Here is a 26,912-nt window from a genome sequence, read left to right as displayed (position 1 = left end):
GACTTTTTTTTTTGCTTTTTAGGGCCACACCTGCAGCACATGGAGATTCCCAGGCTAGGGGTCTAATTGGAGCTACAACTGCAAGGCGAGATCTGAGCTGCATCTGTGACCCACACCACAGCCCATGGCAATGCCAGATCCTCAACCCACTGAGTGAGGCCAGGAATTGAACCCGCAACCCCATGGTTCCCGGTTGGATTCTCTTCCACTGCGCCATGACCAGGAACTCCTAAAATATAATTTTACATATTTTTTTTTAGTAGAGCATTGAACAGACTAAGTAGGCAGCAGAGTTAGCAAAGGCAGGGGCATATTTTACTTGATAAACTTTGGTTGGGCCCCAGCTCTGTGCCAAGCATTGAGCAGGATGCGGGGCCAAGAGAGCCTGTGAGACTTAGCCCCTGTTCTCTAGCCCGATCTCCATCACCGTCATCTCAGTCCTCAACATCAATCAGCGTCGCCGTCTCCATCAGCATCCCCATCATCACTAGCACTTCCTAGTGCTCAGTGCATGACAGCCATGGTTTCAAGCATTATTTTTTTTCTCTTTACCGAATCGTGCATTAACATTATACCCCATTTAACAGACCAGAAAATTAAAGCAGAGAGAGAAGTAACTTATGCAAGGCCACACAGCTGGCAGGAAGTGGAGGCAGAATCTGAAGCCAGGGCCTGTGCTCTGACCCCCAGCTTGATAGGCAGAAATCGGGTCTGTTTATCAACTCTCAGCCCCACCATCCACAGACATCAATAACATCCCCCCTGTTCAGGGGGGCGGTGATAGTAAACTATCGACTGAATGTCTTGGAAAGGCAGAGGCAATTCCTAACTATCTGGGCAGCTGCCAGCCTGGTGTCTCATGATCAGGATCAGGCACAGACTAATAAATATACTGAAGGAAATTTTTATAAAAGAAAAGAAGAGTTAAAATGGCTTGGCCTTTGCTGTACAGCATAGGAACCCCTAAACAAAACGCGAAGACAACCCACAGAATGGGAGAAAATATTTGCAAATAAAGTGACTAACAAGGGATTGATCTCCAAAAAACACATGAAAAGATACTCAACATCACTCATTATTAGAGCAATGCAAATCAAAACCACGATGAGGTACCACCTTACACTGGCCAGAACGGCCATCATCAAAAAAAAGCTTCAGACAATAAATGCTGGAGAGGGTGTGGAGAAAAGGGAACCCTATTACACTGTTGGTGGGGATGTAAACTGGTGCGACCACTGTGGAAAACAGTATGGAGATTCCTCAGAAAACTAAAAATAGAACCACCATTTGATCCAGCAATCCCACTCCTGGGCATCTATCCAGAGAAAACCATGACTTGAAAAGATGTATGTGCTCCAGTGTTCATGCAGCACTATATACAATAACCATGACATGGAAACAACCTAAATGCCCATCGACAGGGGAGTGGATAAAGAAGATGTGGCACATATACGCAATGGATTATTACTCAGCCATAAAAAGGAAATAATGGCATTTGCAGAAACATGGGTATACCTAGAAATTATCGTGCTAAGTGAAGTGAGTCAGGGAGTGAGACACCAACGTCACATGCTATCACTTACATGTGGAATCTAAAAAAAGGACACGATGAACTTCTTTGCAGAACAGATACTGACTCACAGACTTTGAAAAATGTATGGTTTCCAAAGGAGACAGGTTGGGGGTTAGGGGGGATGAGCTGGGGTTTGGGATGGAAATGCTATAAAATTTGGTTGTGGTGATTGTTGTACAACCATAACTATAATAAAAATGAGTTAAAAAAGTGAAAAAACAAAGATAAAATAAAATGGCTTGGCCTTTCCACCGCCCAAATTCCACGGGAACTCTGAATTTGCTTCAAATGAACTTCACCACTGCCTCTGGCACCATGGGAATACTAATGGATCTTCCCCCATTGCCCAGAACTCCCTCCCTTCCCTCGCTGCCAGATTAGGGAACCCGAAGGCTGGGGGGCCGTGGTGTCTCAGAGGAAGTGAGGGAGGGAGCGAGTGTTGACACTGACCCCCTGGAATGTGGTCAGATGTTAGCGGTCAGTTTTGGGTCCCCGAGTCTGGCACACTGAGAATCCATCATGCAGGCAGGCTTTGCTCTGGCACTTGGGCACACAATCAGTGTATACAGCCCAGAAGGCGGAATGTTTGATACATAGCACCCAATAATACTTCCCTTGCTTGGGACAAAGCAGTAAGAAACAAACTTCCTGTAAGAAGGAATGCAGTCTGGCAGAGAGACGCCAGGCAGGCATGATGTGAACACAACACAGAAGGATGGTGGCTCCCAGGGGATCATGCTTCCAAGCAGATACACCCACTCCCCTCAGCCTGGCACTGGGGCTTGGGGTGGGGAGAAGAGGCCCATGCAAACTTGGCAATAAAGTCAAAACACTGGCTCAGCCTTCCCAGTTAGGGCACAGCTCTATTGGGAGAGAAATCAATTGGGTCTTGCCTAGAAAACACACACAAGGAGTTCCCATTGTGGCTCAGCAGTAATGAACATCACTAGTATCCATGAGGACAAGGGTTCGATCCCTGGCCTCACTCAGTGGGTTAAGGATCCGGCATTGCCACGAGCTATGGTATAGGTCACAGATGCTGTTTGGATCTGGCATTGCTATGGCTGTGGGGTAGGCCGGCAGCTGTAGCTCCAATTCAACCCCTAGCCTGGGAACCTCCATATGCCATGGGTACAGCACTAAAAAGAAAAAAAAAAAAAAAAAAAAAGAAACAAAGAAAGAAAACACAAAAGAGCACAAGAAAAAAAAATGCACTTTTTCATATTCTGACATAGCCACCAACATTCTCTGGAAAATAACAGGCTCCTGCAAATCAATTTCAGGCAAAATGAGTAAAACAATTGGGGCAGGCAGAGGGTTATCAGAAGGGTTCTTGGAGTCAACCTCCCATGGGAAGGAGGTCCAGGCAGGAGACAGCACTGGCCAGAGGGAGAAGCAAGCTGCCTCGCAGCCTCCATAAAGGCATCAGCCCAGCACAGGGGAGCCCTGAAGCTGGGATGCCCTTTAGGATTTCCCCTCCTGGGGACAGAGGGGCCCCACTGGTCACTGGATGCAGGCAAACCTGGAAGGAGAGACACAGGTGGGGCAACTGTCCTTAGCTGAGACAATTCCAAAGAGGGTTGTCCACTACCAGCCCTGCCTGCTGCTGAGCTTCAGTCCTGCAGGCAGCCTGGGTGGACCCCAGTCAGCCGATATGAGTGTAGGGTGCACACATCTGACTATTAGCCTGCTTTGCCTCATCCGAACTGTTCTCCCAATGCATCAGTCCTGGATGCTTCCTCTGCTCTTCCTGCATATTCAGTGACCAAGGAGACCCAGGGAGGGAAGACTGAATCTGATGAGAAGGAGGGCGCAGCCCTGGACCTGACTCACAACAGCTCACAACAGGAGACAATCAAGGACCACACCCAGCATGTAACCAGAGCCAGAATGGTCACAGGCTGGGTACATCAATCACTCAGCTTTCCTGGGTGATGGATGCTTGTTGGGTCAGATTCAGCAACCCAAACTGGTGATCATCTGGAATGAAACCACATTTAATAACTGATTTAAAAAAAAAAAAAAAAACCTGGTCACAAGAATGGCATGATCTCAAACACTGAGAGCTGTGGGTATCCAGGCATAAAGCAATCAAACAAATAGAGTCCCATCCCTCGTGGGGATGACCTTGACAAATGGTCAAAGGGAAGAGAAAGATGCTGCAGAGTAATTCCATTTCAGTGAAAAACCCACGCTCAGAAAACAAGCCACTGATATACCTGTATACACACCTGTTGTATTTGTGAACAAAGAAAAAGATAGGGCAGGATTCAGTCTAGGCAATAACATGAATTCCCAGGGTGTGGGGGAGGGGTGGAGATGCTCTTGATTTTCGGCTTGTCATTGTATCTCTGCAGGATATGGATTCACTTATATAAGCAAGAGAGAATTACTTCCATAATTTTGAAAAATCGAATAAAAAGTACATTTAAAAAAATTATCTGCATGGGGCCATGTGCCTAGGAGGGACCTATATAAAAATACTATTTCATTCCCGCTCTTCCTACCCCTCTTAGAAATCAGCTCCTGATTGTCCATTTGGGGTCACTCGAAAGGAATGTTTCATTTCAGGCCGAGATTCTTCTGTGCCCTCTCTTTAATCACTGGGAAAAAACCATTTTAATATTATTCCACAGATATTATATATTTGCCACCAATGTAAGTCGGCCTTGAAAAATCTATTAAAAATTATCTAGCACATTCCGTAGGCAAATGGCAATGCTGTGAATTACCTGCTGTTTGCTATTATTCGTGACCATGCCTCTCTGTTTCTGTGCTAATAAAAGCCAACCCTCCCAAGCCAAGTTCCAATTATCTTGGCACATATACGTGAAAAGCCCAGAGAAGCCAAAACCCAACTTTTCACCACATCTGCTGACAAGAAGTCAACCAGTTGGTTTTAAGTTTCTTCCATTTTCCCTGTCCCCGGCTACCCCTTAGGAGAGGTGTTCCAGAGGGCAGGGACCACAGCAGTGCAGAGGGATGAGGACAGCAAAAAATCCCCAGAGTCTACAAACTGGATCACCGCCTCTATCTGGTGGGCTCTGGGGATTTCCTCCAGCAATCCCATCAGCACCTGGGCAAGCCCACTCATTCCTCAAGGATTAACCATCGAGTTGTCAAAATCATTGGGTTGAATCCAAGATCTTATCCTTGATCCAAAACAATCAAGGTATTCAAAATAATATTCACAACTATGAATAAAATTCAAAAGATTCAATTTGGCATCAAATTCAATTTGGCATAAAATTTTCAATATAAGAATCAATCAAGAGTTAATTTTTGAATTCTCCAAATTGTTCCATTGAATCAAGGGTCTGATCAACACTGTGTGGCTACCAGGTGTGGCTTCTACAATGCAATTTGACTTTGATGAGCTCCAAACATGTAGAAAGCCAGCTAGAGACTCAGTCCTTCCTTGACTGCAGTGCAACGTGTTAGGTCAGGGTAGCGTGGAGGAAGGAGTGGCCGAAGGGACCTTGGGCAAGAAGGGGCTGCCTGAGCAAGCCTGGCAGGACAAGGAGCCCAGGAAGAGGAGGACTGGGGAAGGACTTTTTTTTTTCCTTCCTCTTTTTTGGGCCACAGGTGCTGCATATGGAAGTTTCCAGGCTAGGGATCAAACTGGAACTACAGCTGCCGGCCTACACCTCAGCCTTAGCAATGCCAGATCCAAGCTGCATCTGCGACCTACCCCACAGCTCATGGCAACACCTGATCCTTAACCCATTGAGCAAGGCCAGGGATCGAACCCATATCCTCATAGATACTAGTCTGCTAAGCCACAACGGGAACTCCCTGGGGAAGGGCCTTTTAGGGAGAGGGTGTGCAAACAAGGGGCACAGAGGTGGGGCATATTTGGGGCGAGATCCAGCACAGTAAGAACTAAGTGAACCCTGAGGGATGATGGAGGTTGCCGCAGACACAGCAGTCAGCCCCATAGCAGCAGGACTTGCACTCGGGGGCCTGACCTTTGCAATCTCCTATCTCAAAAGGATGCCTTTTACCTCTGAAACCTCACATCAGTCTTTCTTCCTCAATCAGCTTACAATTTTCTTTTTCCCTACCACATTCCTCATTTTGTTCGTGATCCCGGATTTAGACTTTTAGCTTTCCTTCCAAGTGGTTAATTGCCAGCAACTACAACCGCCACCATCATAGGAGTTGCTAATGTTTGCTGAATGCTTACTCCAGGCCAGGGGCTGGCGATCTTCACAACTGTTGGAAATTATAATAATTCTGGCTCGGGTCGTCAGTGTCAGAAAGTGAGACACGTGGACAAAGAGAAATCTCGACAAAGCTCTTTACTTCTGCAGAAGGGCGTGGGCACTCCACAAAGTATGCATGCTGAGAAAAGGACCCTCCCCTATTTATCCCTAACACAGGTGATGTACCTGTCCCCTTCCCATCAGTCAGGTCAGGGCACACACTCTTACTGGTTGGCTAATTTGAAACAAATTGTTACTGGGAGAAGAGGGAAAGGGGAGGGGTGGGGGTCGCAGGAAGGCGAAACCGGAGAAAAATGGAGTAACCAAGATTTCCCTTGTTAGAAAAGACATTGTTACTTTCCACACAACCATCCTTCAAGGTCCGTGTGATTTATCATCATCCCCATTTTTCAGATGTAAAAAAAACTGAGGCTCAAGAGAGGTGAAATAATGTACAAGAGGCAAGTGATGGAGCCAGGATTCCAACATTGGTCCGTCTGATTCGAGAACCCATATTCTTGACTGCCATGCAGTAAGGACCCTCCCCCTAAGCCACACTTGCTCTGTTCACTCTGAGAGCCAGGGCAGGAGCCATCAAACCCGTTCTGTGAAAGGGCCGGACAATAAATATTTTCACCTCTGCGAACCACGCAGCCGCTATTACAACACTCAACTCTGCCATTTTCGCATGAAAGCAGCCACAGACCACACATAAACAAACGGCACGGCTGTGCCCCCATAAAACTTTACTCACACAAGAAGGTGACTGGCTGAATTTGGCTGCTGAAATTGTTGGCTCCTAATCCATAGTAGTTTGTTCACTCATTTGGCCATTGTTTACTGAGGGTTCCAGGCTCTGGGTTGACTGAGATGCACACTGGTCTCCACCTCCCGGAGCTTAAATCCTAGCAGGGGGCTGGGCGTTGTTTCGCCTCTGGATGATCCCCTGATTGCTAACCTTGGTCCTCTCCACACTTCTCTTACACCCATGGCTCTCTGTCCACTTACACCTCAGATCACCTGGGGAACTGGCGGAACGGTCAGTGCCTGGGCCCCTTCTCGCCCAAATAGCCTGCCTTCTACATGTTTGGAGCTCATCAAAGTCAAATTGCATCGTAGAAGCCTCACCTGGTAGTCAATTAGACCCTCGATTCAACTCAGATATGCTAACTCAAAGAGTCTGGAGCAGAGCCCAGGAACTGATCCTTCTACAGCCTCCCCAGGTGAGGGGTCGTGACCACTGCTTGGGAGCCATTCGCCTCCCGTTTCTTTCACATGCTGTGTGAGACATGGGAAGCCCTTGAGCCCTCTGTATACGCTGTACCATGTGGATGATACCAATCTCACAGGATTGTCACGAGGATGAAATAAGGGCACCTGCTTTTCCAACTGTTGGCTGTTACGCAAACATCAGGTACTATCGTCATGGCACCATTATTATTCTGTTTTAGGGATAGGTCCTGCCTTGGTGATTTCCCTCCCAAGTTTCAACCTTGATTCTCTGGACCAAGGCAGTGTTTGGGATTTCTACAAGGAGCTCTGTGGGTAGCTGACTAAGAGCGCAGGTTCATGGGTGAATGAGCTGGTGGTCCTTCCTTTATGCCAATAGAGCATCGCATGGGGGTGCCACTGGTCTGGCATGGAGAGCACTGATCTGTGCCCACTTTTATATTGAAGGTCTCTATTGCCAGGCTGAGATAGTTGACTCGTGAGCACTGTCATGAAGACGTGAAAAAGTGGCATATTTACTATGACTCGGGGTCAAATGTCCAAAGCCATGTACTTTCATGAGCTCGGAACCAGAAAGGGAAGGGCATTACTGTTTTGCCAAGCACTGACCAGTGTGCTAGTCCCTTCCCGTGCAGGATTTCATCTTCAGAACAAGCCTGGGGAGTGAGAATACCTCTTATTCTCATTTGACAGAGGAGGAGACCCAGAGTGGTGGAAGAGCTTGAGACCTGAAGGTTCCAGAACTCAAACCTGGGTCTCCTTGATTCTGGAGCCCTTTGTATGGACCCACGGGACATCCTACAAAGAAGACGGCTCCTCTTCAGTCATAATTCAAAGGGCCACCAAGCTGCCAAAAGCTTTTCTTTTTTTTGGAGGGGAAGACCCAGAAAGAGCCCCACAACACCTGCTACTGCCATAGTCGGATAAGCCTCACGCAGCCCTGGCCTGAGGATACACAGGTCCAAAGAATAGGCATTTCCTCCCTGCACAGTGTTTTCATGGTGCCGTTTTATAACCTCATAATGAAACAAACAAACAAAAAAAAAACAAACAAACCAAAAAAATGTGAGGAGAGAGTTCGGAGAAAAAGACACTGCCAGCACTGAGGAATTCACTGACCCCCTTGAGATCTGGGCCATCTCAAAAGAAGTTGGCCACTGGCTGAGCCTCTTAAAAGCCGAAAAGTCATCCCAGGCCATGGTTAAAGAGAGAGCTTGAACAAAACAGAAACAAATGTGATCTTCAAAGTCTTAAATGTCAACTTGAAGGATAACTTAGAAGCTCTGAGATGGGCCAGGAGAACCTGCAGCTGCTTTCTCCACGTCAGACACTCCTTCTGTCCTTTGGATCAGCCACATCAGGCCACCAGACCAGGGAGGGGCCGCCTCCCCGGCCCTTACCCACCAAGACGCTCATGGAGGGCTGAAGCTTCCCTTTTTTTTTTTTTTTTCCTTTACAGCCCAGCAGACTCTCCCTGCTCACTCTGACCTGAGCACCCCGGAGAAGCAGTGATGGCCTAACCAGCCTTTGACCCCAGGCTCCTCCGTCCTTGGGTCCTTGATCTTTTGGCGCCAGCCCCACTCCACCCCCCAACTCCCACCACACACATTCAACCGGCTCTGCTGGCCTCCTCCTCCTCCCCAAGAACTCAAACACGCGAATGGCTTCCAGGTCAGATACTCAGGATATGCCTAATGCCCCCTCCCACCCCTCAGGACAACGGGCCAGCCATGCTCCTGGACAATCGCCAGGGGCCACCATTTCTAAAGGGAGGAAGAAGTAGGATGACCTGGACCCTAGAAATTCCACCCACTGGCCTTCAGTCACGGGAAACACAGAGCCAGCTTTGGGGAGAGGTCCTTTGCACACCATGTGGGCGCCTAATGGCTGAAAAACTCGGAAACAAAATTAGCAGATTCCCTGTAGGAAGGGTCTACAACATTGGAAGTTCCGTTTTCATCCCTTTGCATAACCTCGTTTTCGAGACCACCCTGTGAGGCAAAGATCATCGTCATGTGACAGGTGAGGAAGCTTCACCTCGGAACAAGTCACGAATCCCCAGTTACTGTCCCCAGGGCACACCCCTCCGATGTCCACACTCTTCCCCTTGCGCCTGGCTGCATCTGACATCCAGAGCTGAAGGACACAGGGTCCCTGAGCACAGAGGCTCTGGCTGTGGAGATGTAGAAAGTCATCTGCTGCCAAAGCCACGGACACCCTCCAAGAGGGTCTTTCTGCCAAGTGCCTCTGCCCCTTCTGGGGAGCCTGAAGATGCCCCCTCTCTAAGTACCCTGACCTCAGAGCCAGCCTGAAGCTTGAGCTCATAGAAGGGCCAGTGAGGAGGCTTCCATATCAGCCCCAGTGGCCTGAGAACCCAGCCCAGTCCTGAAGTTGGCGACATGGCCCCCAGAGCAAATTCAAAAGGGTCAGGATTCCACTGACCCTCCAGAGAGGGTGATGAAAGAGGTGAAAGCCTAGTTCTCAGCCTTAGTTGTCCCCAGGAGGTCCTGTGCCAGAACAAGAGGCCACCCTAGACTCCCAGATGGGTCCCCTCCAGCCCTGGGTCGTCAGCCTTCTACTGTAAATGGTGGGAATGCTTGGCAAAGTTTAAATTGCTACTTTCATGGGCTCCATGGTAACAAAGGAGCCAGCCTCTCGGGTGATCTCTGCACTCCCCAACCACCCACACCTCTTACCCCACTCCACCCTTTTCATCTCTGGATCCAAGGCCCTTCAATAATGGGGAAAGTTTAATTTGTTTTGTGCCCTCCCCCCCAAAAAAAACCCTTTGAGGGCAGGGGCTTGAGAAAGAAGAATGGGGAGAGGACATGTTTCCGTAGACAGCTGTAGGCTGTAGTCTTTAAACCTCTCCACACCCACCAAAGCCAACCCCCCGCCCCCCCAGGCTTCCGACTGGTCCCGCCCTCACTGCCTCCCCAGCCTTAAATCTCCCGGACTCTCCAATGCCCAGGAGAAGTTTCTCTCCTCTTTTTGTCCTGATGGGGAAACGAGCATTCCCTCCGCATCTGAGGATCTGGAGGAAGAGCTCTGGAAACTCAGCTAGGAGTTCGGCACCAGCGCATCCAACTACCAGGGAGCAGGACAATAATAGCACAGTTTTGTTTTTGTTTTTTAATTAAAAACAAAAAAGGAGAAATGGGGTTGAGGCAGCTCCCAGAGTAACTGAGAAATGGCCGTTTAGGCTTCCATGCCTGAGGCCATGACTCCCCAGCCCCAGTCTCTAAGGCAGAACCAGGCGCCTCCACGTGCATCTCATGCATCATTGCAACGCATCTCGTGGGTACCCAGCTGCCCCTGTTCACACCCACTTTGGTTTACATGCAGCCCCGGAGCCAGAGTTCTTCCTTCTTCACTGCGCTCAAGTGGAAGGCAGACTCCTGAAGTTAAAGGAGCCCATGGCTGACACTGCTCAAGTCTTTTACAGCTCTTCCCTTGGGGTCACTTTGTATAATTTCTAAAATCCTTCCCAAATCTTGAACTTCCTGTGGGGCCGTTTTTCTATCCAGATTTCCTCCCTGTCCCTTTCTTTTATTCTCCCATTTTTCTAGGACGCAGGGAGAGCCCAGTGATCTTCCTCCCACCCAAACACTGTAGGTGGGTTCTATTGCAAAATACAAAAGCAGAGACTCAGCTAGGATGAAGCTGACAAGGGCTCTCTTTGTGACCACCACTGGTTTGTGGAGCAACTATTGACACCCAGTGCGTTCACTAGGCACTCGGCAATCCTGGGCCGGTGGAGCCATGCTGCTCCCCCGCCCCAATCCAGCATAATTCCCCAAGTCCAAGGGAAAATCCGTTCCCTTTTCCAGCCAACTTTTCAGAGAAATCCAAGACCCTGACACCAAACTCAGAAGGGTGGGGGAGGGGGGACAAACACAAAACTTGAAACTATTTAAAGATTGGATATTGCTCTCTCCCCCTTGAGGCTTCAAGAAAATCCTCCAGGGACTCTTTCCTGGAGAGAGGTGTGAGTTTTCCTTCCCACCTTCCCAGGAACTTTGCAAATCCACCTACAGGGCTGTGGAAAAGTGGCCAAGGCAGAGAGAGAAGAGTTAAATCAAGCCCAGACCTCAACAATCTGTGTTCAATTTTGATAAAAATCTCTCTCCCTCTCCCCACCACCCCCCTTCCTCCACCCCACTGCTCAGACATGTCTCTTTATGTTATGAGCTTGCATCTTGTTTGGGGCACAGAGGCGCCCCAGAAAACCCACCAGGGGCCCCACCATGGGCACATGTGGCAAACACATCCATCCCATGCTCCCTCCTGCAGGGTTGGACACAGAGCCTCAGCGTCCTGGCCACCACCGCAGCCTCCTCCTCCCCCTTACAATTACCTGCCTCCAGACCAGATCCTTCTTTCCCCGTTAAGTCAAAGCCACAGTACCTGGCGCTGTCAGGGCCCCAGCCAGGCAGACGGATGGGCAGCAGCCGCAGGTGCGAGGATCCCCACTCAGGACTCCTTTCCTAGGATGCTCGTTCCAAGATCCCACTGGCTTTGAGAGCAAGAACCTCCGCGCTCCCTCTACCCTGCGTGCTGGCCAGGGGCCCAGCTTGCAAGTGGGAGCTGGGGGCTTGTAAAGAGTTAAACCAACCGAAGGAAGGCACAAGCTGAACCGGCAAAAGCCACCACCAAAAAGTTGTCAGTTTGAAGCGGGGAGAGGGAGGCCCCCGCACCGGCTCTGTTTGTCCGCTTGTGACAACAAGGAATCAGATTTCAAAGCCACAAACATTTTTCCAAAAGTTTTCCAAAGATATTTCCTGTGTCCAGATGTGCCCGTCCAGTAGACACACACACGCAAATCACACCCATCCGCACAGACACGCACGCAGGCCCCCGGGAGCCCCACTCAAGTGCCCTCGGCGGCTCCCGCAAGCGCTTTGCAGAAACAAAACAGGCAGCCCGCGGGGCCGCTGCCTTTCCCATCCCCGTTCGCCGCCTTAGGAAAGAAAGTAGAGAAGTAGGAAAGTGCCCCGGGAAGCTACCCACGGTGCCCCCCCACCCCGACCCAACTCCCCCATGCCCTCGACGCGAGGAGGAGAGCCAGGCAGCCGCACTTACTCCGGAGACCCCATGGTGCATCCGCCGCTCCCGCAGCCCCGCGCCGGCTGCGCCCCGCTCCTCGCCCGCCGAGCTCGCCGTATTCCGACCGGAGCCTCGCTGCTTCCCCTGGGCCGGCCTCGCGCCCTCCCGCCCCGCTCTGACGTCAGGCGTCTTGGAGCAGGGATATTTATGGCAAGGATACTCTGAATTTTCCCTAGGTAGAGTTCTGATTGCAGTTCCTTGGGATTTGTAATTTTCACACTTTCAGACAGAAAGCAGGGGCGGGAGGAAGGCAGAGCGCAGCCGGCCGGGCGAGGCAGACAATGAGGGTAGCTGTTTCCAGCTCTGGCAAGGAGCCTTCTCAGGGCTCCCTCTGTTTTGGAAACATGGAAGGGTCAAGCGGCAGAAGTGGTGACCCAGGCGGTGGGTTTCCTCGCTCCTCCCCTGGTCTGAGACGGCTGGGAGGGCGGGTGCTGGGGTGGGGGAGCCCTCTCCTGCGACCAAGTCCCTGCATGGGACACGATGTCCCAGGAAGATGCTAGGGCAAGAAAGGAGATAAATCTGGCAGAACTGAACAGCTAATTAGAAGCCCTGGTCTACACTCTAACAGCTTTGCCGTTTCTTTGGGAGTGGGTGCGTTTAAAAAAAAAAACAAACAAAAAAAACCCAGTTTATTTTTATTAAATTATGTTCCACACTCCCTGCCTCTGTATAGCTTTTCCAACTCAGTACCAGTCAATTCATCTTACTTCATTGCTTACGTACAGAGTTTGGGCCATTTACAATAGCTCTTATTCATACTTTTAAAAATTGCTTTTAATTTTTTCTTCCCCTTAAATGTGATTGTGCTCCATCTCCCTGTCTGGACTGGAAATTGCCAGTCAAGAGCAACCGTCTCCTCCGTGACTGGCACGGTCCTCAGCGTGAGTATGGATCTTTGTCTCTCTTCCTCCGCCCGCCCAGGAGTGAGCAAGCAGATGGCGCCCACACCGGGTGATGACCCTGTCGAATTTTCTAGGTATTCAGGTCTGGATTCCTATGGTCATCTGTTTCTCCATCTAGCTGAAGATGAAGCTGCTTTGGGAAAGGACTTGGTTTAAGGTTCATTCTTCCAGAACTGAGAATCCATCCTTCCCAAGGATTGGAGAATGAACTGAAACATCATATTCATAAGATGCAAATCACCTGTGCAGTTAGAGAACATAAGCCTGGAGGTATTCAACTCCCCGTCAAGGAGAAGGAGCACAGAAAACCTCACATCGTCACCAAAACAACACAACTCTAGTGAGCTCCCCGTTAGCCCCGATGGGGTAAAGGTATGGGTGTGACTTAAGCATAGTTACAGGGCAGCAAGGGACCCAGGGACTTGGAATGTGTTTACCCCTTTGGCAGCAGCTGGTTAGTGCTGATTGCCAGAAGGAGCCAAGTCTTGAGGCTGGGCCTCTTGGTGGGAGACAAGCCAAGATGTTTTGGTTCAAGCCACAGAAGGCTCAGAGCCCTGCTGTTTGGTCACTGTCAAGGTGCCCCCCCCCCCAAGGATTGTACCCCACTGAACTGCCACATCCCTCCACCCCCTTCCTCATAGCAAGGTTCCATCGGTAAGGGGAGCTCGGCTCTGCAGTGGACACTGCACACTGGCTTCCAAAAGCCATTGGCAAACCCCTTCTCCCTTCCTCAACTAAAGAAACAAAGTCGACATTATTCACCATCCCAGACTGGGTAGCTAGAGGTAGCTGTGAAACCCAGTTCTGGCCGGCGAGATTGGCATGGAGAAGGCAGGGGTCACCCTTCACAAAGACTGTTTAAGGAAAAGCATCAGATGGCATGTCCCTTCAACCCTTTAACATCCCCGATTTCTCCTTCCCTCTCTCTTAGGACATAGATAGGAAGCCTGGAGATACAGCAGCCATCTTGCAACCTTGAGAACCAAAGCCACTCACTTAAGGAGGGTGGAGCTGAAGCCCTAGATGACATCCATAAGTGGTGGAACTTCCTCAGACTTCTGTGTTTAATCACTCAGTGAATTTTATTACATTTATAGTTGTACAATGGTCATCACAACCCAATTGTATAGCATTTCCATCCCAAACCCCTGGCGCTTCCCCCACCCCCAACCTGTCTCCTTTGGAAACCGTAAGTTTTTCAAAGTCTGTGTCAGTATCTGTTCCGCAAAGAAGTTCATTGTGTCCTTTTTTTAGATTCCATGTGTAATTGATAGTGTATGATATTGGTGTCTCACTGTCTGACTAACTTCACTTAGCATGATAATTTCTAGGTCCATCCATATTGCTGCAAATGCCATTATTTCTTTCCTTTTAATGGCTGAGTAATATTCCCTGTGTATATGTACCACATCTTCTTTATCCACTCCTCTGTCCATGGACATTTAGGTTGTTTCCATGTCTTGGCTATTTTTCCTCCAACTTCTCGTCAGGTGAGAAAAATAAATTCTTACGTGTTCAAGTTGTAACAGGTGAGTCTTGTGGTTTTTACAGCCTGATATAATCTTACCTGATGTACTTCCATCAATTCACCAAAACATAATATTGGGACAATTCCTGAGCATTAACTTACAAGTAGGACAATTCTTTTTAACCTGGTACTGACATCATTCTTTATAGTTTTAAAGTCTATTCACATATATCTCCTCTGAACCTTACAATTTGGGCAAGTATCACCAATAACCTCCATTTTTTAATATAAGAAGGCAGATTTGATAAATATCCTGCCCAAGATTATGCAGTCAACACATAAGGGACCCTTGGACCCTAATCTAGTTCTTCTGCCTCCAATTCTGTGTATTTTCTACAACACCTTTAATAACAAAGCAACAACAAAGTCCAGTGAAGAATCCTTATTCCTCTTAAGTTGGCATCAATTCTGTTTCATTCAACCAAGAGGAAAGGGATTGAAAGTAAACTCTGCAACTAGAGAGTGCCACAGCTCCTTTGGGGAATTAAGTCCAGCCTGTTGTCTCCCCTTCACCTTACAGCTATCCTTTGCCATCCTAGCCTGAATTCCCCAAGTTGATCTTTTGAAGGTCACATGGCTTGTATTTGACTCTGGCCTTGGCCCTCTTTATTGCCACATCCTTAGAAATGCTTAGAATAGCCCTGTCTTGAGACACTGCCCTCTTTCAGGAATGTCTCCCCTTGTGCAGCTTCTCTTCCTGGTCCTCCTTTCACCTGGATGTTGGTGTTCCCCAGGGATCTGTGGGCCTCCATCCTTCTCCGGCCCATCCCTTACTTTCCTGCGAATTCCTCCTTATGAATTCCACCCCGGGCTCTGCGACTATCTGGGAAAGTCACTCATTCTCTCTACGCCCAAATCGACATTCCCAGCACCATTTTCCCTGCAGATGTACTCCTGCTTTTCCAACTCTTTTTGGCTATACTGCCCAGCATATGGCAAGCAGTACATAAGTGGTATCTATTGTTTCGGCCGCACCCATGGCATGCTTAAGTTCCCAAGGCCAGGGATCAAACCTGAGCCAAAGGATTGATGACAATGAATGCTTAACCACTAGGCCACCAGGGAACTATAACAGTATCTATTTTTAATTATTATTGTAAAAAATATATGCAGGAGAGTGACTAAAGCCTAAGAGCGTTTGGGGATTGACTCATTTCTAGGATCATAAGCCCTGATGTGACCATCCTTCCCTGGAAGTCACGCCACAGACCAGTCTGCTTGTCTACAGTCATAAGGAAACCGAGTGCGATCAATGGCTGTTAACAGGAGCTGACCAGATAGAAACGAACTGGTAGAGCTAATGAGAAACAGAATATCCTCGGTAACTCCTCTTAGAATTTAGAATATCCTCATTAACTTATTCCAGGCAAAGTGAGAGAAAGAAAGGGATTAAAGATGAGGTGAATAGGGCCAGAGACTTAGAGGTGGTGGGTGGGGGAACACGAGGCAGACTGAACAGGGGAGATGAGGCCGTGCACCAGGATATTCCAGGTCTGGGAGAAGGGCCTTTCCTCCCTCCCCAGGTGAACTTACTCAAGTTCTGTTGGGAAGAGCAGCAGGTGAAGCTTATACAGACTGTGGCTCTCAATGCTAAAGAGGTTGTTTTTGAGGTAGATGAACCCTAGAGGGTCCATAATGTGGAAGGACCCTCTTTATGAGATGGGTTCCCTTCCAAGATCATCTGGTTCACCCCTATCCCCAACCGCGTCACTTGCAGCACCCTAACGTAGTGGGTGGTAGTCTGCCAGTCTCAAGGCCACGGGCTGGATGGGGCTCCATCTTTCTTCCCCTGTCCGTCACCTGCATATCCCAGGAATGTTCCCTGAACATGCATTGCTCATCCAGAAAATTCTACCTGCTCACTGAGGGAGCCTCAAATAGTTCAGCAAGCCTGTCCCAGCTTCCAAAGCCAACCACGCACTTCCAAGACCCATCCAACTTGTAGGAGAAATAGGCTTCGCAGAGGTCCCTCCTTGCTCACTTCCCAGAGCTCCTAGTCTAAACTGCACAGACCACTCAGCGAAGACCTTGTGAAGGAGGATGAGAATCCCATGGGTAGGTCATCCAACCAAGGTGATGATTAACATACCCCTTGCCCCTCATTTACTGACACAGGCTAAAGATGATGCAGAGAATCAGGTGTTAGAATCTGAGACCCTGGTTAATACCCAGCCTTACCTCTCACTGCTGTGTGCCCTCAGTACAGCAGGTAACCTTCTGAAGCTTAGAGTTGGTGATGATTAATTTTATGTGTCAACTCGCTGGGCCACGGTGCCCAGATATTTGATCAAACATTATTGGGACTTTTTATCTCCACTAGACAAAATGCATTAAAAAGTAAAACTCAAGGAGTTCCTTGAATCATGGCTCAGTGGTTAACGAATCTGACTAGCATCCACGAGGATGCAGAGGTTCGATCCCTGGCCTTGCTCAGTGGGTTAGGGATCCAGTATTGCTATGTACTGTGGTGTAGGTTGCACAGGCGGCTTGGACCTTGCATTGCTGTGGCTGTGGTATAGGCCAGCAGCCATAGCTCCAGTTCAACCCCTAGTCTGGGAACTTCCATATCCTGTGGGTGCAGCCCTAAAAAGCAAATAAATGAAACTCAAAAAAGCCCATTATTTGGGATGTTTCCATGAAGGTGTTTTTTGGATGAGATTAACATTTAAATTGGGGAACTTCTATTATGAGGTGGGTCTCATTTAATCAGTTGAAGGCTATAATATCACAAAGGCTGACCTTTAGGATTCAGCCAGCAGATGACCACCAGACTCAAATTGCAATTCTTCCCTGGATTTACAGCCTATCTCCTCAGATTTGGGGTTCACCAAGCCTCCACAATTACATGAGCCAATTCCTTAAAATCTATCTATTCATCTATCTATCCATCAACACACACACATCCTATTGGTTCTGTTTATCTGATGAGTCTTGACTAATACAGTTTATCAATAACATGAAGAAGAACATTCCACCCCAAAGGATGGTTGACAAGTTTCAATGAGGCAAATGGATTGGAAGTCCCTACTTTGGTGAGTTCCTCAGAGACTGGGGAGGAAGAGACTGGGGAGGAAGAGACTGGGGAGGAAGAGTTCCTCAGAGACTGGGGAGGAAGAGTTCCTCAGAATTGCAAAGTCTCTCATCCCACCACTGAGGCTGTTGGAATCCACCTGCTGACCCCCAGGTTCTGCTCAGGGAAGGGCCACACACTGTATCAAGGGAGTTGGTCGTGCCTAGAGGGCAGAAGAATCTTGTTCTAAACTGGGCCCAGTTCAGCACAGACACATGACTCATCAGGTGTTTTGATCGCGGGCTCTCACTTACAATAAGGGATGTAATTGCCGTTGATTAGAACAGGGCTCCCAGCCTCTCACTATCTGACAGCGACTTCTAAGGACACAACTAAAGAAAGAAGATCAGAGGTACCACAACTTCTTCCTGACAAGGACCTGTCAATAGGCCATGAACTGCTTGAAGATATTTCAGGTTCTCATGGAGGTGTGGGGTTGTAGGAAGCCTTCAGAACATGGCATCAGAAAAGTCTGGTTTCTAATCCCAGCTCTGGCTCTTGCAGCTGAGTAAGAGCATCATTTAGCTTCTCTGGAAAAAAAATATGGAGTAATAGGAAGACCAACCCACGGTGCCAGAGTGAGGACTGAACTACAGAATGTTTGCAATTGTGGATGGTCATTATTCGTCCATGCCTCTTCCTCTCCTTGCCCTTCTCCACCCTTACCCCACAACTGCTCTTCTGTTAGTTAATACCCAGAATGCACTTAACATTAATGTACAATTCACCAGGTTCCTGGGATCCAGCTCTCTGCAGACATCTTTCCCCGCAGTGAATAAACCTCCCCTGTCTCAGACATGACCACACCAAATAGGCAGCGAATGGAAAATTGCCCCCATAAAGCCAGTCTCCTTCTGAGGCACAGGACTGCATTTTTGAGAAGCCTTCTCAGGTTGTCTGCAGCGGCTTTGAGGGTCAGCTCTGCTGCCATCCCTACGTCAAAACCCTGAGTGTTTAACCACAAGACATACAATCCTGGGGCGTGATGGTGCTGCCTGCCCTCCACCCCCCACAGTGAGGGTGGCCACACGTGTGTCTAATCTGGTATGTGCCCCCATCTTGGCAGAGGCCAGTAAGGCACTGCACCTGGCCAGATGTGGGACAGAGTATTGCATGGTGTGCAGGGTACTTGAGTGGGTGGGAAAGGGGGTGGAATTCCCAGCCCACATAAACAGTGTGTGATTAGAGCCCAGGGTCACCAGGCTGGGGAAAGCCATGCCCACTAGTAGCCACAGCTGCTTATGTTATTTTTGGAGGCAGAGACCTTGCAGTCAGGGCTGAATACTGACTGCCATGATAGTCCCATTTTCAGTTGCCCAAAACCCTTTGAAAAATAATGCTCAGGGCTAAGTGTTCCACTCAACTTCAAGGTGAAATTGTATTTTGAAATGTATTTTGAGAGAAAGGAATCTTCCCAATTGATCTACACTGAAAACAGAGTCATACACACACACACACACACACACACACATTTTTCTTTGTTGAAAAATAATTTGAGATGGCTTACAATCTTCAGGTCTATGCAACTTCAGGCTGGCATATATATGTATTTGCCACTGAGCAGGGATTGCAGGAAGACTAAGGGACATCAGGAGAAGCATGACACGTTTCATCAGTTGGTGGTTTTGTCTTTTAAAGGAAAATATCTTACAAATGGTAAAGTGATGATGTTAAGAATCTGCTTTTAATTACCACTCAGTAACTTGGCAATCTGTTTTACCCCATTCATTTCTTTTGGAAAGTTCTCTGCAACTCATCTCTTCAGCTGTGTGTACACAATCGCACACACAGAAATAAAGAGAAAACCCACCCCGGCTGCCCTTGGAAAGAACAAGGACATTTGCACATCTAATGAATCCTCCTGCAGATATTCATGAGCACAGATTTTCAGACACTGGGGAGTTTCATAAACACCAAATAGGCTTGTTTGATTGATGCATAGATGTGGTTTGGGACTCTAGCACAGGGACTTTTTCTTACTTTCTTTAAAAAAAAAAAAAGGAGTAGCAGAAGCAGCAGCAAAGAAATCCTTCTCAAATGCTACTTATTCACTTAGCCTGCTGAGTCTCAGGCACATTGGTGGTAGGCCCTAGAGTTGCAAAGGTGCATTTGATGAGTGTGTCCATCAAAAATTATTCAATTTAGTGGCAGGACCATGCAAGAAAGTTCAACTACCTGCAGGTTAAAAAAATAAATAAATAAAACCCCGTGAAACGTCCAGAATCACTATGGTCAGGAAGAGGTAAAGGACAATCATATGCTGCCCGCCTTTGGATAAAGAAGAAAATACCTTCCGTCTCCACCAGTACCTTCCAGGCAATGTTTCCAAAATGTGTTCTATAAAATGCTAATCCCTTTAAATGTCTGGCCAAAAAGGCTGGGGGGGAGTGTTCCTCAGGGTCAAATAAGTTTGTGAAAACTATATATTCCACCCCCCACCCACCCCGGAATGTCACAGTGCCGATGAACAGAGTGAAAGTTCTGGGAAGGCCCACAGCAAAAGAGAGCTGCCTAACTTTGTTCAGCATAGTACTACCCAAAGCTATTTCCTCCCAGGACCCATTTTTCACATAACATCTATGAACATCCCGTAACTTTCAGAAACATTGTTTAGTCTGAAGGGGACCAGAAGAAGTCTCTAAAAATAAACACAAGTGTAATGGGATGCTGAATTGGAATTTTTAATGAGGCAGCAAGATACAACAGATAAGAAATTCTAAAATAACGTTTCAGAGTGAGAAGCCAGTTTTCAAAAGGAAATATCTGGGAACTGGTTTCACATCTCCAAAAACTCCTTTCTGTAAGAAGAACTGGAAGTGTGGAAGTTGAGAAAGAATGCAGTAGGAAGATTTCTCTGAGATGCCCGCACCAGAATTCCTTCTCTTCATCCCCACAGTGAGAATGGCTTTAAGGGGATGACTCAAGGACCTCAATAAGTGCTTCCTAAAGTTGGGGACTGTGGTGTCAGACTCCAGCCTGGAAATCTAGATGGCAGGAGACAGATGGTAAATTGACTTGGTGGTGGATCAAAGGAGAGTAGTTTCTTTATTGGGAAGGCTGGCACTCTCTGCACTTGCAAGGACAAGAATTAATGTGTTTCCTGAAAACCATATGTGGGCCACATGGGAGAGAAAGGGAGCCAGGATATTTAGATCTTATCAAAGAGGACTACCTGGAAGAATTATGGAACCAGAGTATCAACAGTGGCCACTGGAAAATGGTAGTACAGAGTGGCTACTGGAAAATCAACTAAATGGGAGAATATTAACTGAAAGAAGAAAATGCACAGCCTATAACATAGGAGTTGCAGTTGGAGGGACCCAATTCAATAGTCTCTGAAAAACCCACCAAATGCCTCATAGGGAAAAAAGTCTGATATATGCAAACCATTTTGCAACCACAGTAGCCATGTAAAAGTGTCTCTGTGGAAAGGGGCACTTCCAACTATGGCTGACTAAGGAGATCAGCAAAACTTATCCCTCCAAAGCAACTGTAAGTCTGGATTAAATGACCAAAAACAACCACTTCAGCACTATAGAAATCAACTAGAGGCATAAGACAATTCGAGAAGTGTTTATACTTTACAAATTGATGGACTTTGGGTAATATTGGGAATACTTGGTGCTCTGGCTTGAGGTTGTGTGAAATCATCGACTGGTTAGGAAGATACAAAAGTGATCTTTAGGAAACCAAGATTATAAATCAAAGTGAGAATATCAAAACAAAACTGAGCTGAGACATCACTATCCATATACTGCAGGTTTCACAGATTTAGCCAAGGCAAGTTACAAAACAAATGAAAAAGCAACACAAGCTTCACGATTCAAAATTGCTACAAAAGATTATCTAAAATGCCCAATTTCAACAAAAAATTATAAGACACACAAAGAAACAGCAATGTGCAACCCATATGCAAAAAAAAAAAAAAAATCAGTCAAAGTATATGGGTATCCTCAAATACTGGGTTTAGCAAGCACAAGACTTAAAAGCAGCTACTATAAATATGTTTTAAGAACTGAAGAAAGCAATGTTCAAAGAATTAAAGGAAAGAGTGACAACAATGAATGGACTGGAAATTCTCAGGACACATGTATTATATCGTTAAAAAAATGAAGATTCTTTTATTGAAAAACACTCCTAAAATGAAAAAATTCAATTATGGGGCTCAGTAGAAGAGTCAAGATGGTTAAGAATCAGTGAACTAGAGGATAAATCAGTATAAATTACCAGTCTGAAGAACAGAAAGAAAAAAAAATGAAGAAAAAATGAGTGGCACCTCAGAGACCTTTGGAAAAACATAAAGTGCACCAATTTTCATATAATGGGTGCTCTAGGAGAGAAGAAATAGAAATGGACACACACACACACAAAATTTTGAAGATATGGTGGAATAAACTTTCCAAAATTTGATGAAAACCTACTGATCTACTTAATCTACTGATCCAAGAAGCTCAAAAATCTGATCAGAATAAACATAAAGAAATTCATACCTAGATATATGATAGCCAAACACTTAAAAGCCAAGACAAAGAGAAACTCTTGAAAGAAAGGAGAATAAAAAGACTCATTACATATAAGAAATATTGACATGATAGTAGCTGACTTCTCATCTGAAACAGTGGAATGACATATTCAAAGTGCTGAAAGAAAAATATTCCAATAAATTCTATATCCAGAAAAAACATTTGTCAAAAATTTAGACAAAATAACCCCAAAGCATAGTTAAAATGAACAGAAATTAAAATGATACTTCTTTAAAACATATTTAACACACAAAAAGCAGTCAAGAAGGAACAGAAAACATACAGAAAAATAGCAGGATGGTAATATAAATCCAACCATAAGTAAACTAAGTGAGAATGAACATATAGAATCAACTACACGCAATCTGAAAGAAAAACACCATAGATTCAGACATCAATGGGTTGAAAGCAAAAGGTTGGAAAAACAATATACCATGCAAAAAGCATTCCACAAAAAATCTGGAGTGGCTATTAATATCAAACAACAGACTTCAAAACGAGAAATAGTATTAAAGAAGGATATTTCATAAATATTACATGGTCAAATTATCAGAAAGATAATTGACAGAATTGAAAGGAGAAATAGAAAGTTCAACAACAATAGCTGAAGGTCTCAATATTCCACTTTCAAGAACTGATCAAATCACTAGACAGTAAATCAGCAAAGTTATAGAAGTTTTGAGCAACTGTATCAACCAACTTGACATAACTAACATTTTGTATGCGTGTGTGTGTGTCTATCTTAAAGTTTATTTTGTCTGATACAATAATTTAATTTCCTTGTGGTCAAACACCATACTCTGTATGACCTCAATCTTTTTTAATGTTTTGAGATTTGTTTTAAGGCCTAGTATATGGTCTTTGCTGGAGAATGTCTCAAGTGTGCTTGATAATCTGCAGTCATTGAGTAACAATTTTATTATTAGGAAATATCTTCCTGGTATCAAATTCCTTTTCTAATGTAGCACGATTGGTATCTTCTCTAGGAAAGATCATATACTGGGCAATAAAACAAGTTTCAATAAATTTTAAAGGACTGAATCACACAAAATGGCATCTAAACACAGATCATGTATAGATTCAATGCTTTCCTATCAAAATTTCAGTAGGGTCTGTCTTTGGCAAGATATATAGGAAAGCTTATCTTTAAGTTTATATAGAGGAGCTCCCATCGTGGCTCAGCAGAAACGAATCTGACCAGTATCCATGAGGACACAGCTTCGATCCCTGGTCTAACTCAGTGGGTTAAAGCTCTGTCATTGCTGTGGCATAGGCTGGCAGCTATAGCTCTGATTTGACCCCTAGCCTGGGAACCTCTATATGGTGTGGGAGCAGCCATGGGGGGGGGGGAGATAAAAAAGTTTATATAGAAATGCAAAGGAACTAGAAGAAAAAAAAACAAATTTGAAAGTGAAGAATTTGTAGTATATATGCTACCCAATTTCAAAACTCTATGGTAACCAAGACAATGTGCTGCTGACATAGAATGGCCATATAAAATCTACATGTGATCTATATTATAGATCAATGGGATAGAATTAAAAGCCCAGAAATAAGATGTTACATTTCTGTGCAAGTGACTTTCAACAGTCCAATGGGGAAAGGATAATTTTGTTCAATAAATGGTGCTGAGCAATTGGAGATTCATATGAAAAAAATTAACTTGAATCATAAATAGACTTAAATGAAAGAACTAAGACTATAACACTTATTTGAATACAAATAGGAGAAAATGTTTGTGACCTTGTGTTTAGCAAAGAGACCTTAAATATGACACTAAAAGCATAATATGTAACAGAAAAAGATGATCAACTGGACCTCGTCAACTATTTAAAGTGTTACATTTCAAAAGACACCACGGAAATGAAAAGAAAATGAAAAGCCAAGCCATATATGGAGAAAAATACATGCAAATCATATATCTGATAAAAGAAATATCCAAAAATATAAAGAAAACTTAAGGCTCAATAAGATCACAGGAGTTCCCATCATGGCTCAGGAGTTAATGAACACGACTAGTATCCATGAGAATGCAGGTTCGATCCCTGGTCTTGCTCAATGGATTAAGAATCTGGTGTTTGCTGTGAGCTGTGGTGTAGGCCAGCAGCTATGGCTCTGATTCAGCCCCTAGCCTGGGAACCTCCATATGCCATGGGTGTGGCCCTAAATAGACAAAGACAAAAAAAAAAAAAAGATGAACAACCCAACTTTTTTAAATGAGTAAAATATTGAATAGACATTTTATAATAAGAGATAAACAGATGGTTAGTATGTGAAGAGATACTCAATATCATTTGTCATCAAGGAAATGAGAATTAAAACCACAATGAGAGGGAGTTCATCATCTTCGCACTAGTGGTCAAGGCTCTGTTGTCACTGATGTGACATGGGTTTGATTCCTGGCCCAGGAACTTCTGCAGGCCACTGGCCCAGCCAAAAACAAACAAATCACAAGGAGATACCGCTATACATCTACTAGAGTGGCTATAATTGAGAAGACAGACCACAATAAGTGATGGTAAGCTGGGAGAAACTGAAATTTTCATACATTGCCCCTTTGGAAAACAGTTTGGATGTTTCTTGAAAAATTTACCATTAGACTTAGAAATTCCTTTTCTAGAAGCAAACCTAGAAGAAATAAAGATGTATCCATACAAAGACATGTATGAGAACGTTCATAACAGCATTGCTCATAGTAGCCCCCAAACTGGAACTAATCCAAATGTCCATCAACTGGTAAATGGATAAATAAAACATGATATACCCATATAGTGGAATACTTTTCAACCAATAAAAAGGAACAGATTTTTAATTCATGCCACAACATGATGACCATCAAAAACTTGATGCTAAGTGAAAGAATCCAGAGTATCGTACCGAGTGTATGTTTCCATTGACAGGAAATATCCAGAAAAGACAAATTATTTATAAAGACGGAAATCAGATCCCTGGTTGCCATGGGCTAGGGGAAGGAATGAGCATTACCTACAAACGAGCTTGGGAGAATTTTGGGAGGTAATGAAAATGTTCTAACGAGAGTTAAAATTATGATGGTTGCACAACTATAAATCTACTAAAAATCAGTGAATTATACACCTAAAATAGATAAATTCTACAGTATATAAGTTATGGTATGCAAAACCGTTTTTAGAAAAAAAAAAAAAACAAAATAACTTTCCTGCCTCTTCTACTTCCTCCCAACTCCACTCCTGGGGAGGATGGGAGATTAGAAAGAGGAGAATGTTAACCTGGGGAGGAGGTGGGTGTACGGGTCAGGAAAGAAAGGAGTCTTTCTCTAAATAAATTGAAGTACTAATTAATACACAGGATTGACTATTTTAAACCCCATCTATAATTTTACCTTCTACCATATTTGTAGAACCTTCTATTGCCTCCTAATGAACAGAAAAGTCACTTGGCCTGAGATTTTACCCAGTAGCAGGGAAGAGACATCCACCACATTGCAGGAACAGAAGGTCGGCATCAGCAGGAGACAAAGGTAAGGTTGATTTTATAATCAACCCCCCATGAAAACTAACTTTTTAGCCTCTGGTAACACAAGGATCAGAAACAGAGCAACAGGGACACAAATTCAACAGTATGACAAGGTAGATTCAGTGTTTGGGGAACAGAAGAATGTTGAACTCAGAATCTGTTAGTCCTCGCTTTGAGTCCTGGCTTGGCTGTTTAATAGCTCTGTGATGTTGGCAATGTCACTTAACTGCTCTGATTTCAAACACTTATCTTCAAATTTATGAGAGTAATATCTACCTCCAGGAGTTTCCCTAAGGATTATGGTATTTCGAATATGGAAGGATTTTGAGAAAGGACTTACCAGTCTAGGTGTATCAGTCAGGGAAGATGACCCACACTGAATGACAGAGAGTGCGGATTTATTATAGGGATGAGACCTGGTATGGTGGGTGGTGATGCAACCTCTGTAAGGCTATCACCTCTGCATCTTGTGTTGGGCCCAAAGTCAGAAGACCTGGAAGTTGTGAAGGGAAGGTGCATGTGAAGTGGGGAGATGAAGGTTTAGCTAGAACATGGAAGGGCAGACTAGGACTATATCTGTATCTTACCACCTCTACTCTGATGACCCAAGTGGCCTGCAGGATAAGCTTCACATGTATCTGACCAGGATGCAGAGAAGGAAGGAGGATATCAGATGGGAGCTGGTAGAGCTGTGTGCCCAGCTTCTACCCCTTGCCAACAAGGTGAGCCGGCAAATTAGTCACGATATGCATGAATTACAACAGTGCTTGCCCTACAACAACCTTTGGAGCATAATAGATGACCTTCATTTCTGACTTTCAAATCTTAAACAAATTTCTTTTGTGAATAGGCTTAATCTGGAACCGTGCAGAGAAGTTAGTTCAGGGAAACAGTTTCAGCTTAGCTAAATGACATGATACAAAGCCATCACCATCCACCCCATGACAACTTGGCACCTGTACATATTTCTTTTCATCATATTTAATGCCCAAATAAAGACAACAAGATCATGCTTTGCCTTGTATGATGCAACTATCTCATGTACCACCCAAAACACAATACCCTTCTCCATAAAAGAGGATACAAAGTTTATCTATCTTTGAGAGATGTTCATTCCTCTTGCAGCTGAGTCATAGTCATCTGGAAATATTTGATAACATAAATACTAAGATAAAAAGTGAAATACTATTAACACATCTTATGTTAGATGGTAAAGAATTGGGATAGGTGAAGAAAAACAGGTTAATATATTTGTAGTAAAATAGGAAGAAATATTCACA

At 45.4% G+C, this 26,912-nt stretch overlaps 1 protein-coding gene and 1 long non-coding RNA gene across 2 annotated transcripts in view; one reads left to right on the top strand and one right to left on the bottom strand.

The window, feature by feature from the left end:
* DAAM2 (dishevelled associated activator of morphogenesis 2) overlaps positions 1-26,912 on the bottom strand; it is a 158,689-nt gene that overhangs the window by 113,875 nt on the left and 17,902 nt on the right.
* LOC106504404 lies at positions 12,298-14,162 on the top strand. Its single transcript, XR_002345704.1, has 3 exons — positions 12,298-12,995; positions 13,091-13,356; positions 13,948-14,162. It is a non-coding gene; the product is annotated as an uncharacterized LOC106504404 (long non-coding RNA).

The sequence above is a fragment of the Sus scrofa genome, chromosome 7 (assembly GCF_000003025.6).
Source record: "Sus scrofa isolate TJ Tabasco breed Duroc chromosome 7, Sscrofa11.1, whole genome shotgun sequence".
Taxonomy (NCBI): domain Eukaryota; kingdom Metazoa; phylum Chordata; class Mammalia; order Artiodactyla; family Suidae; genus Sus; species Sus scrofa.
The sequence above is the reverse complement of the archived record's forward strand: the minus strand, read 5'-3'. Positions and strand labels throughout refer to the sequence as shown.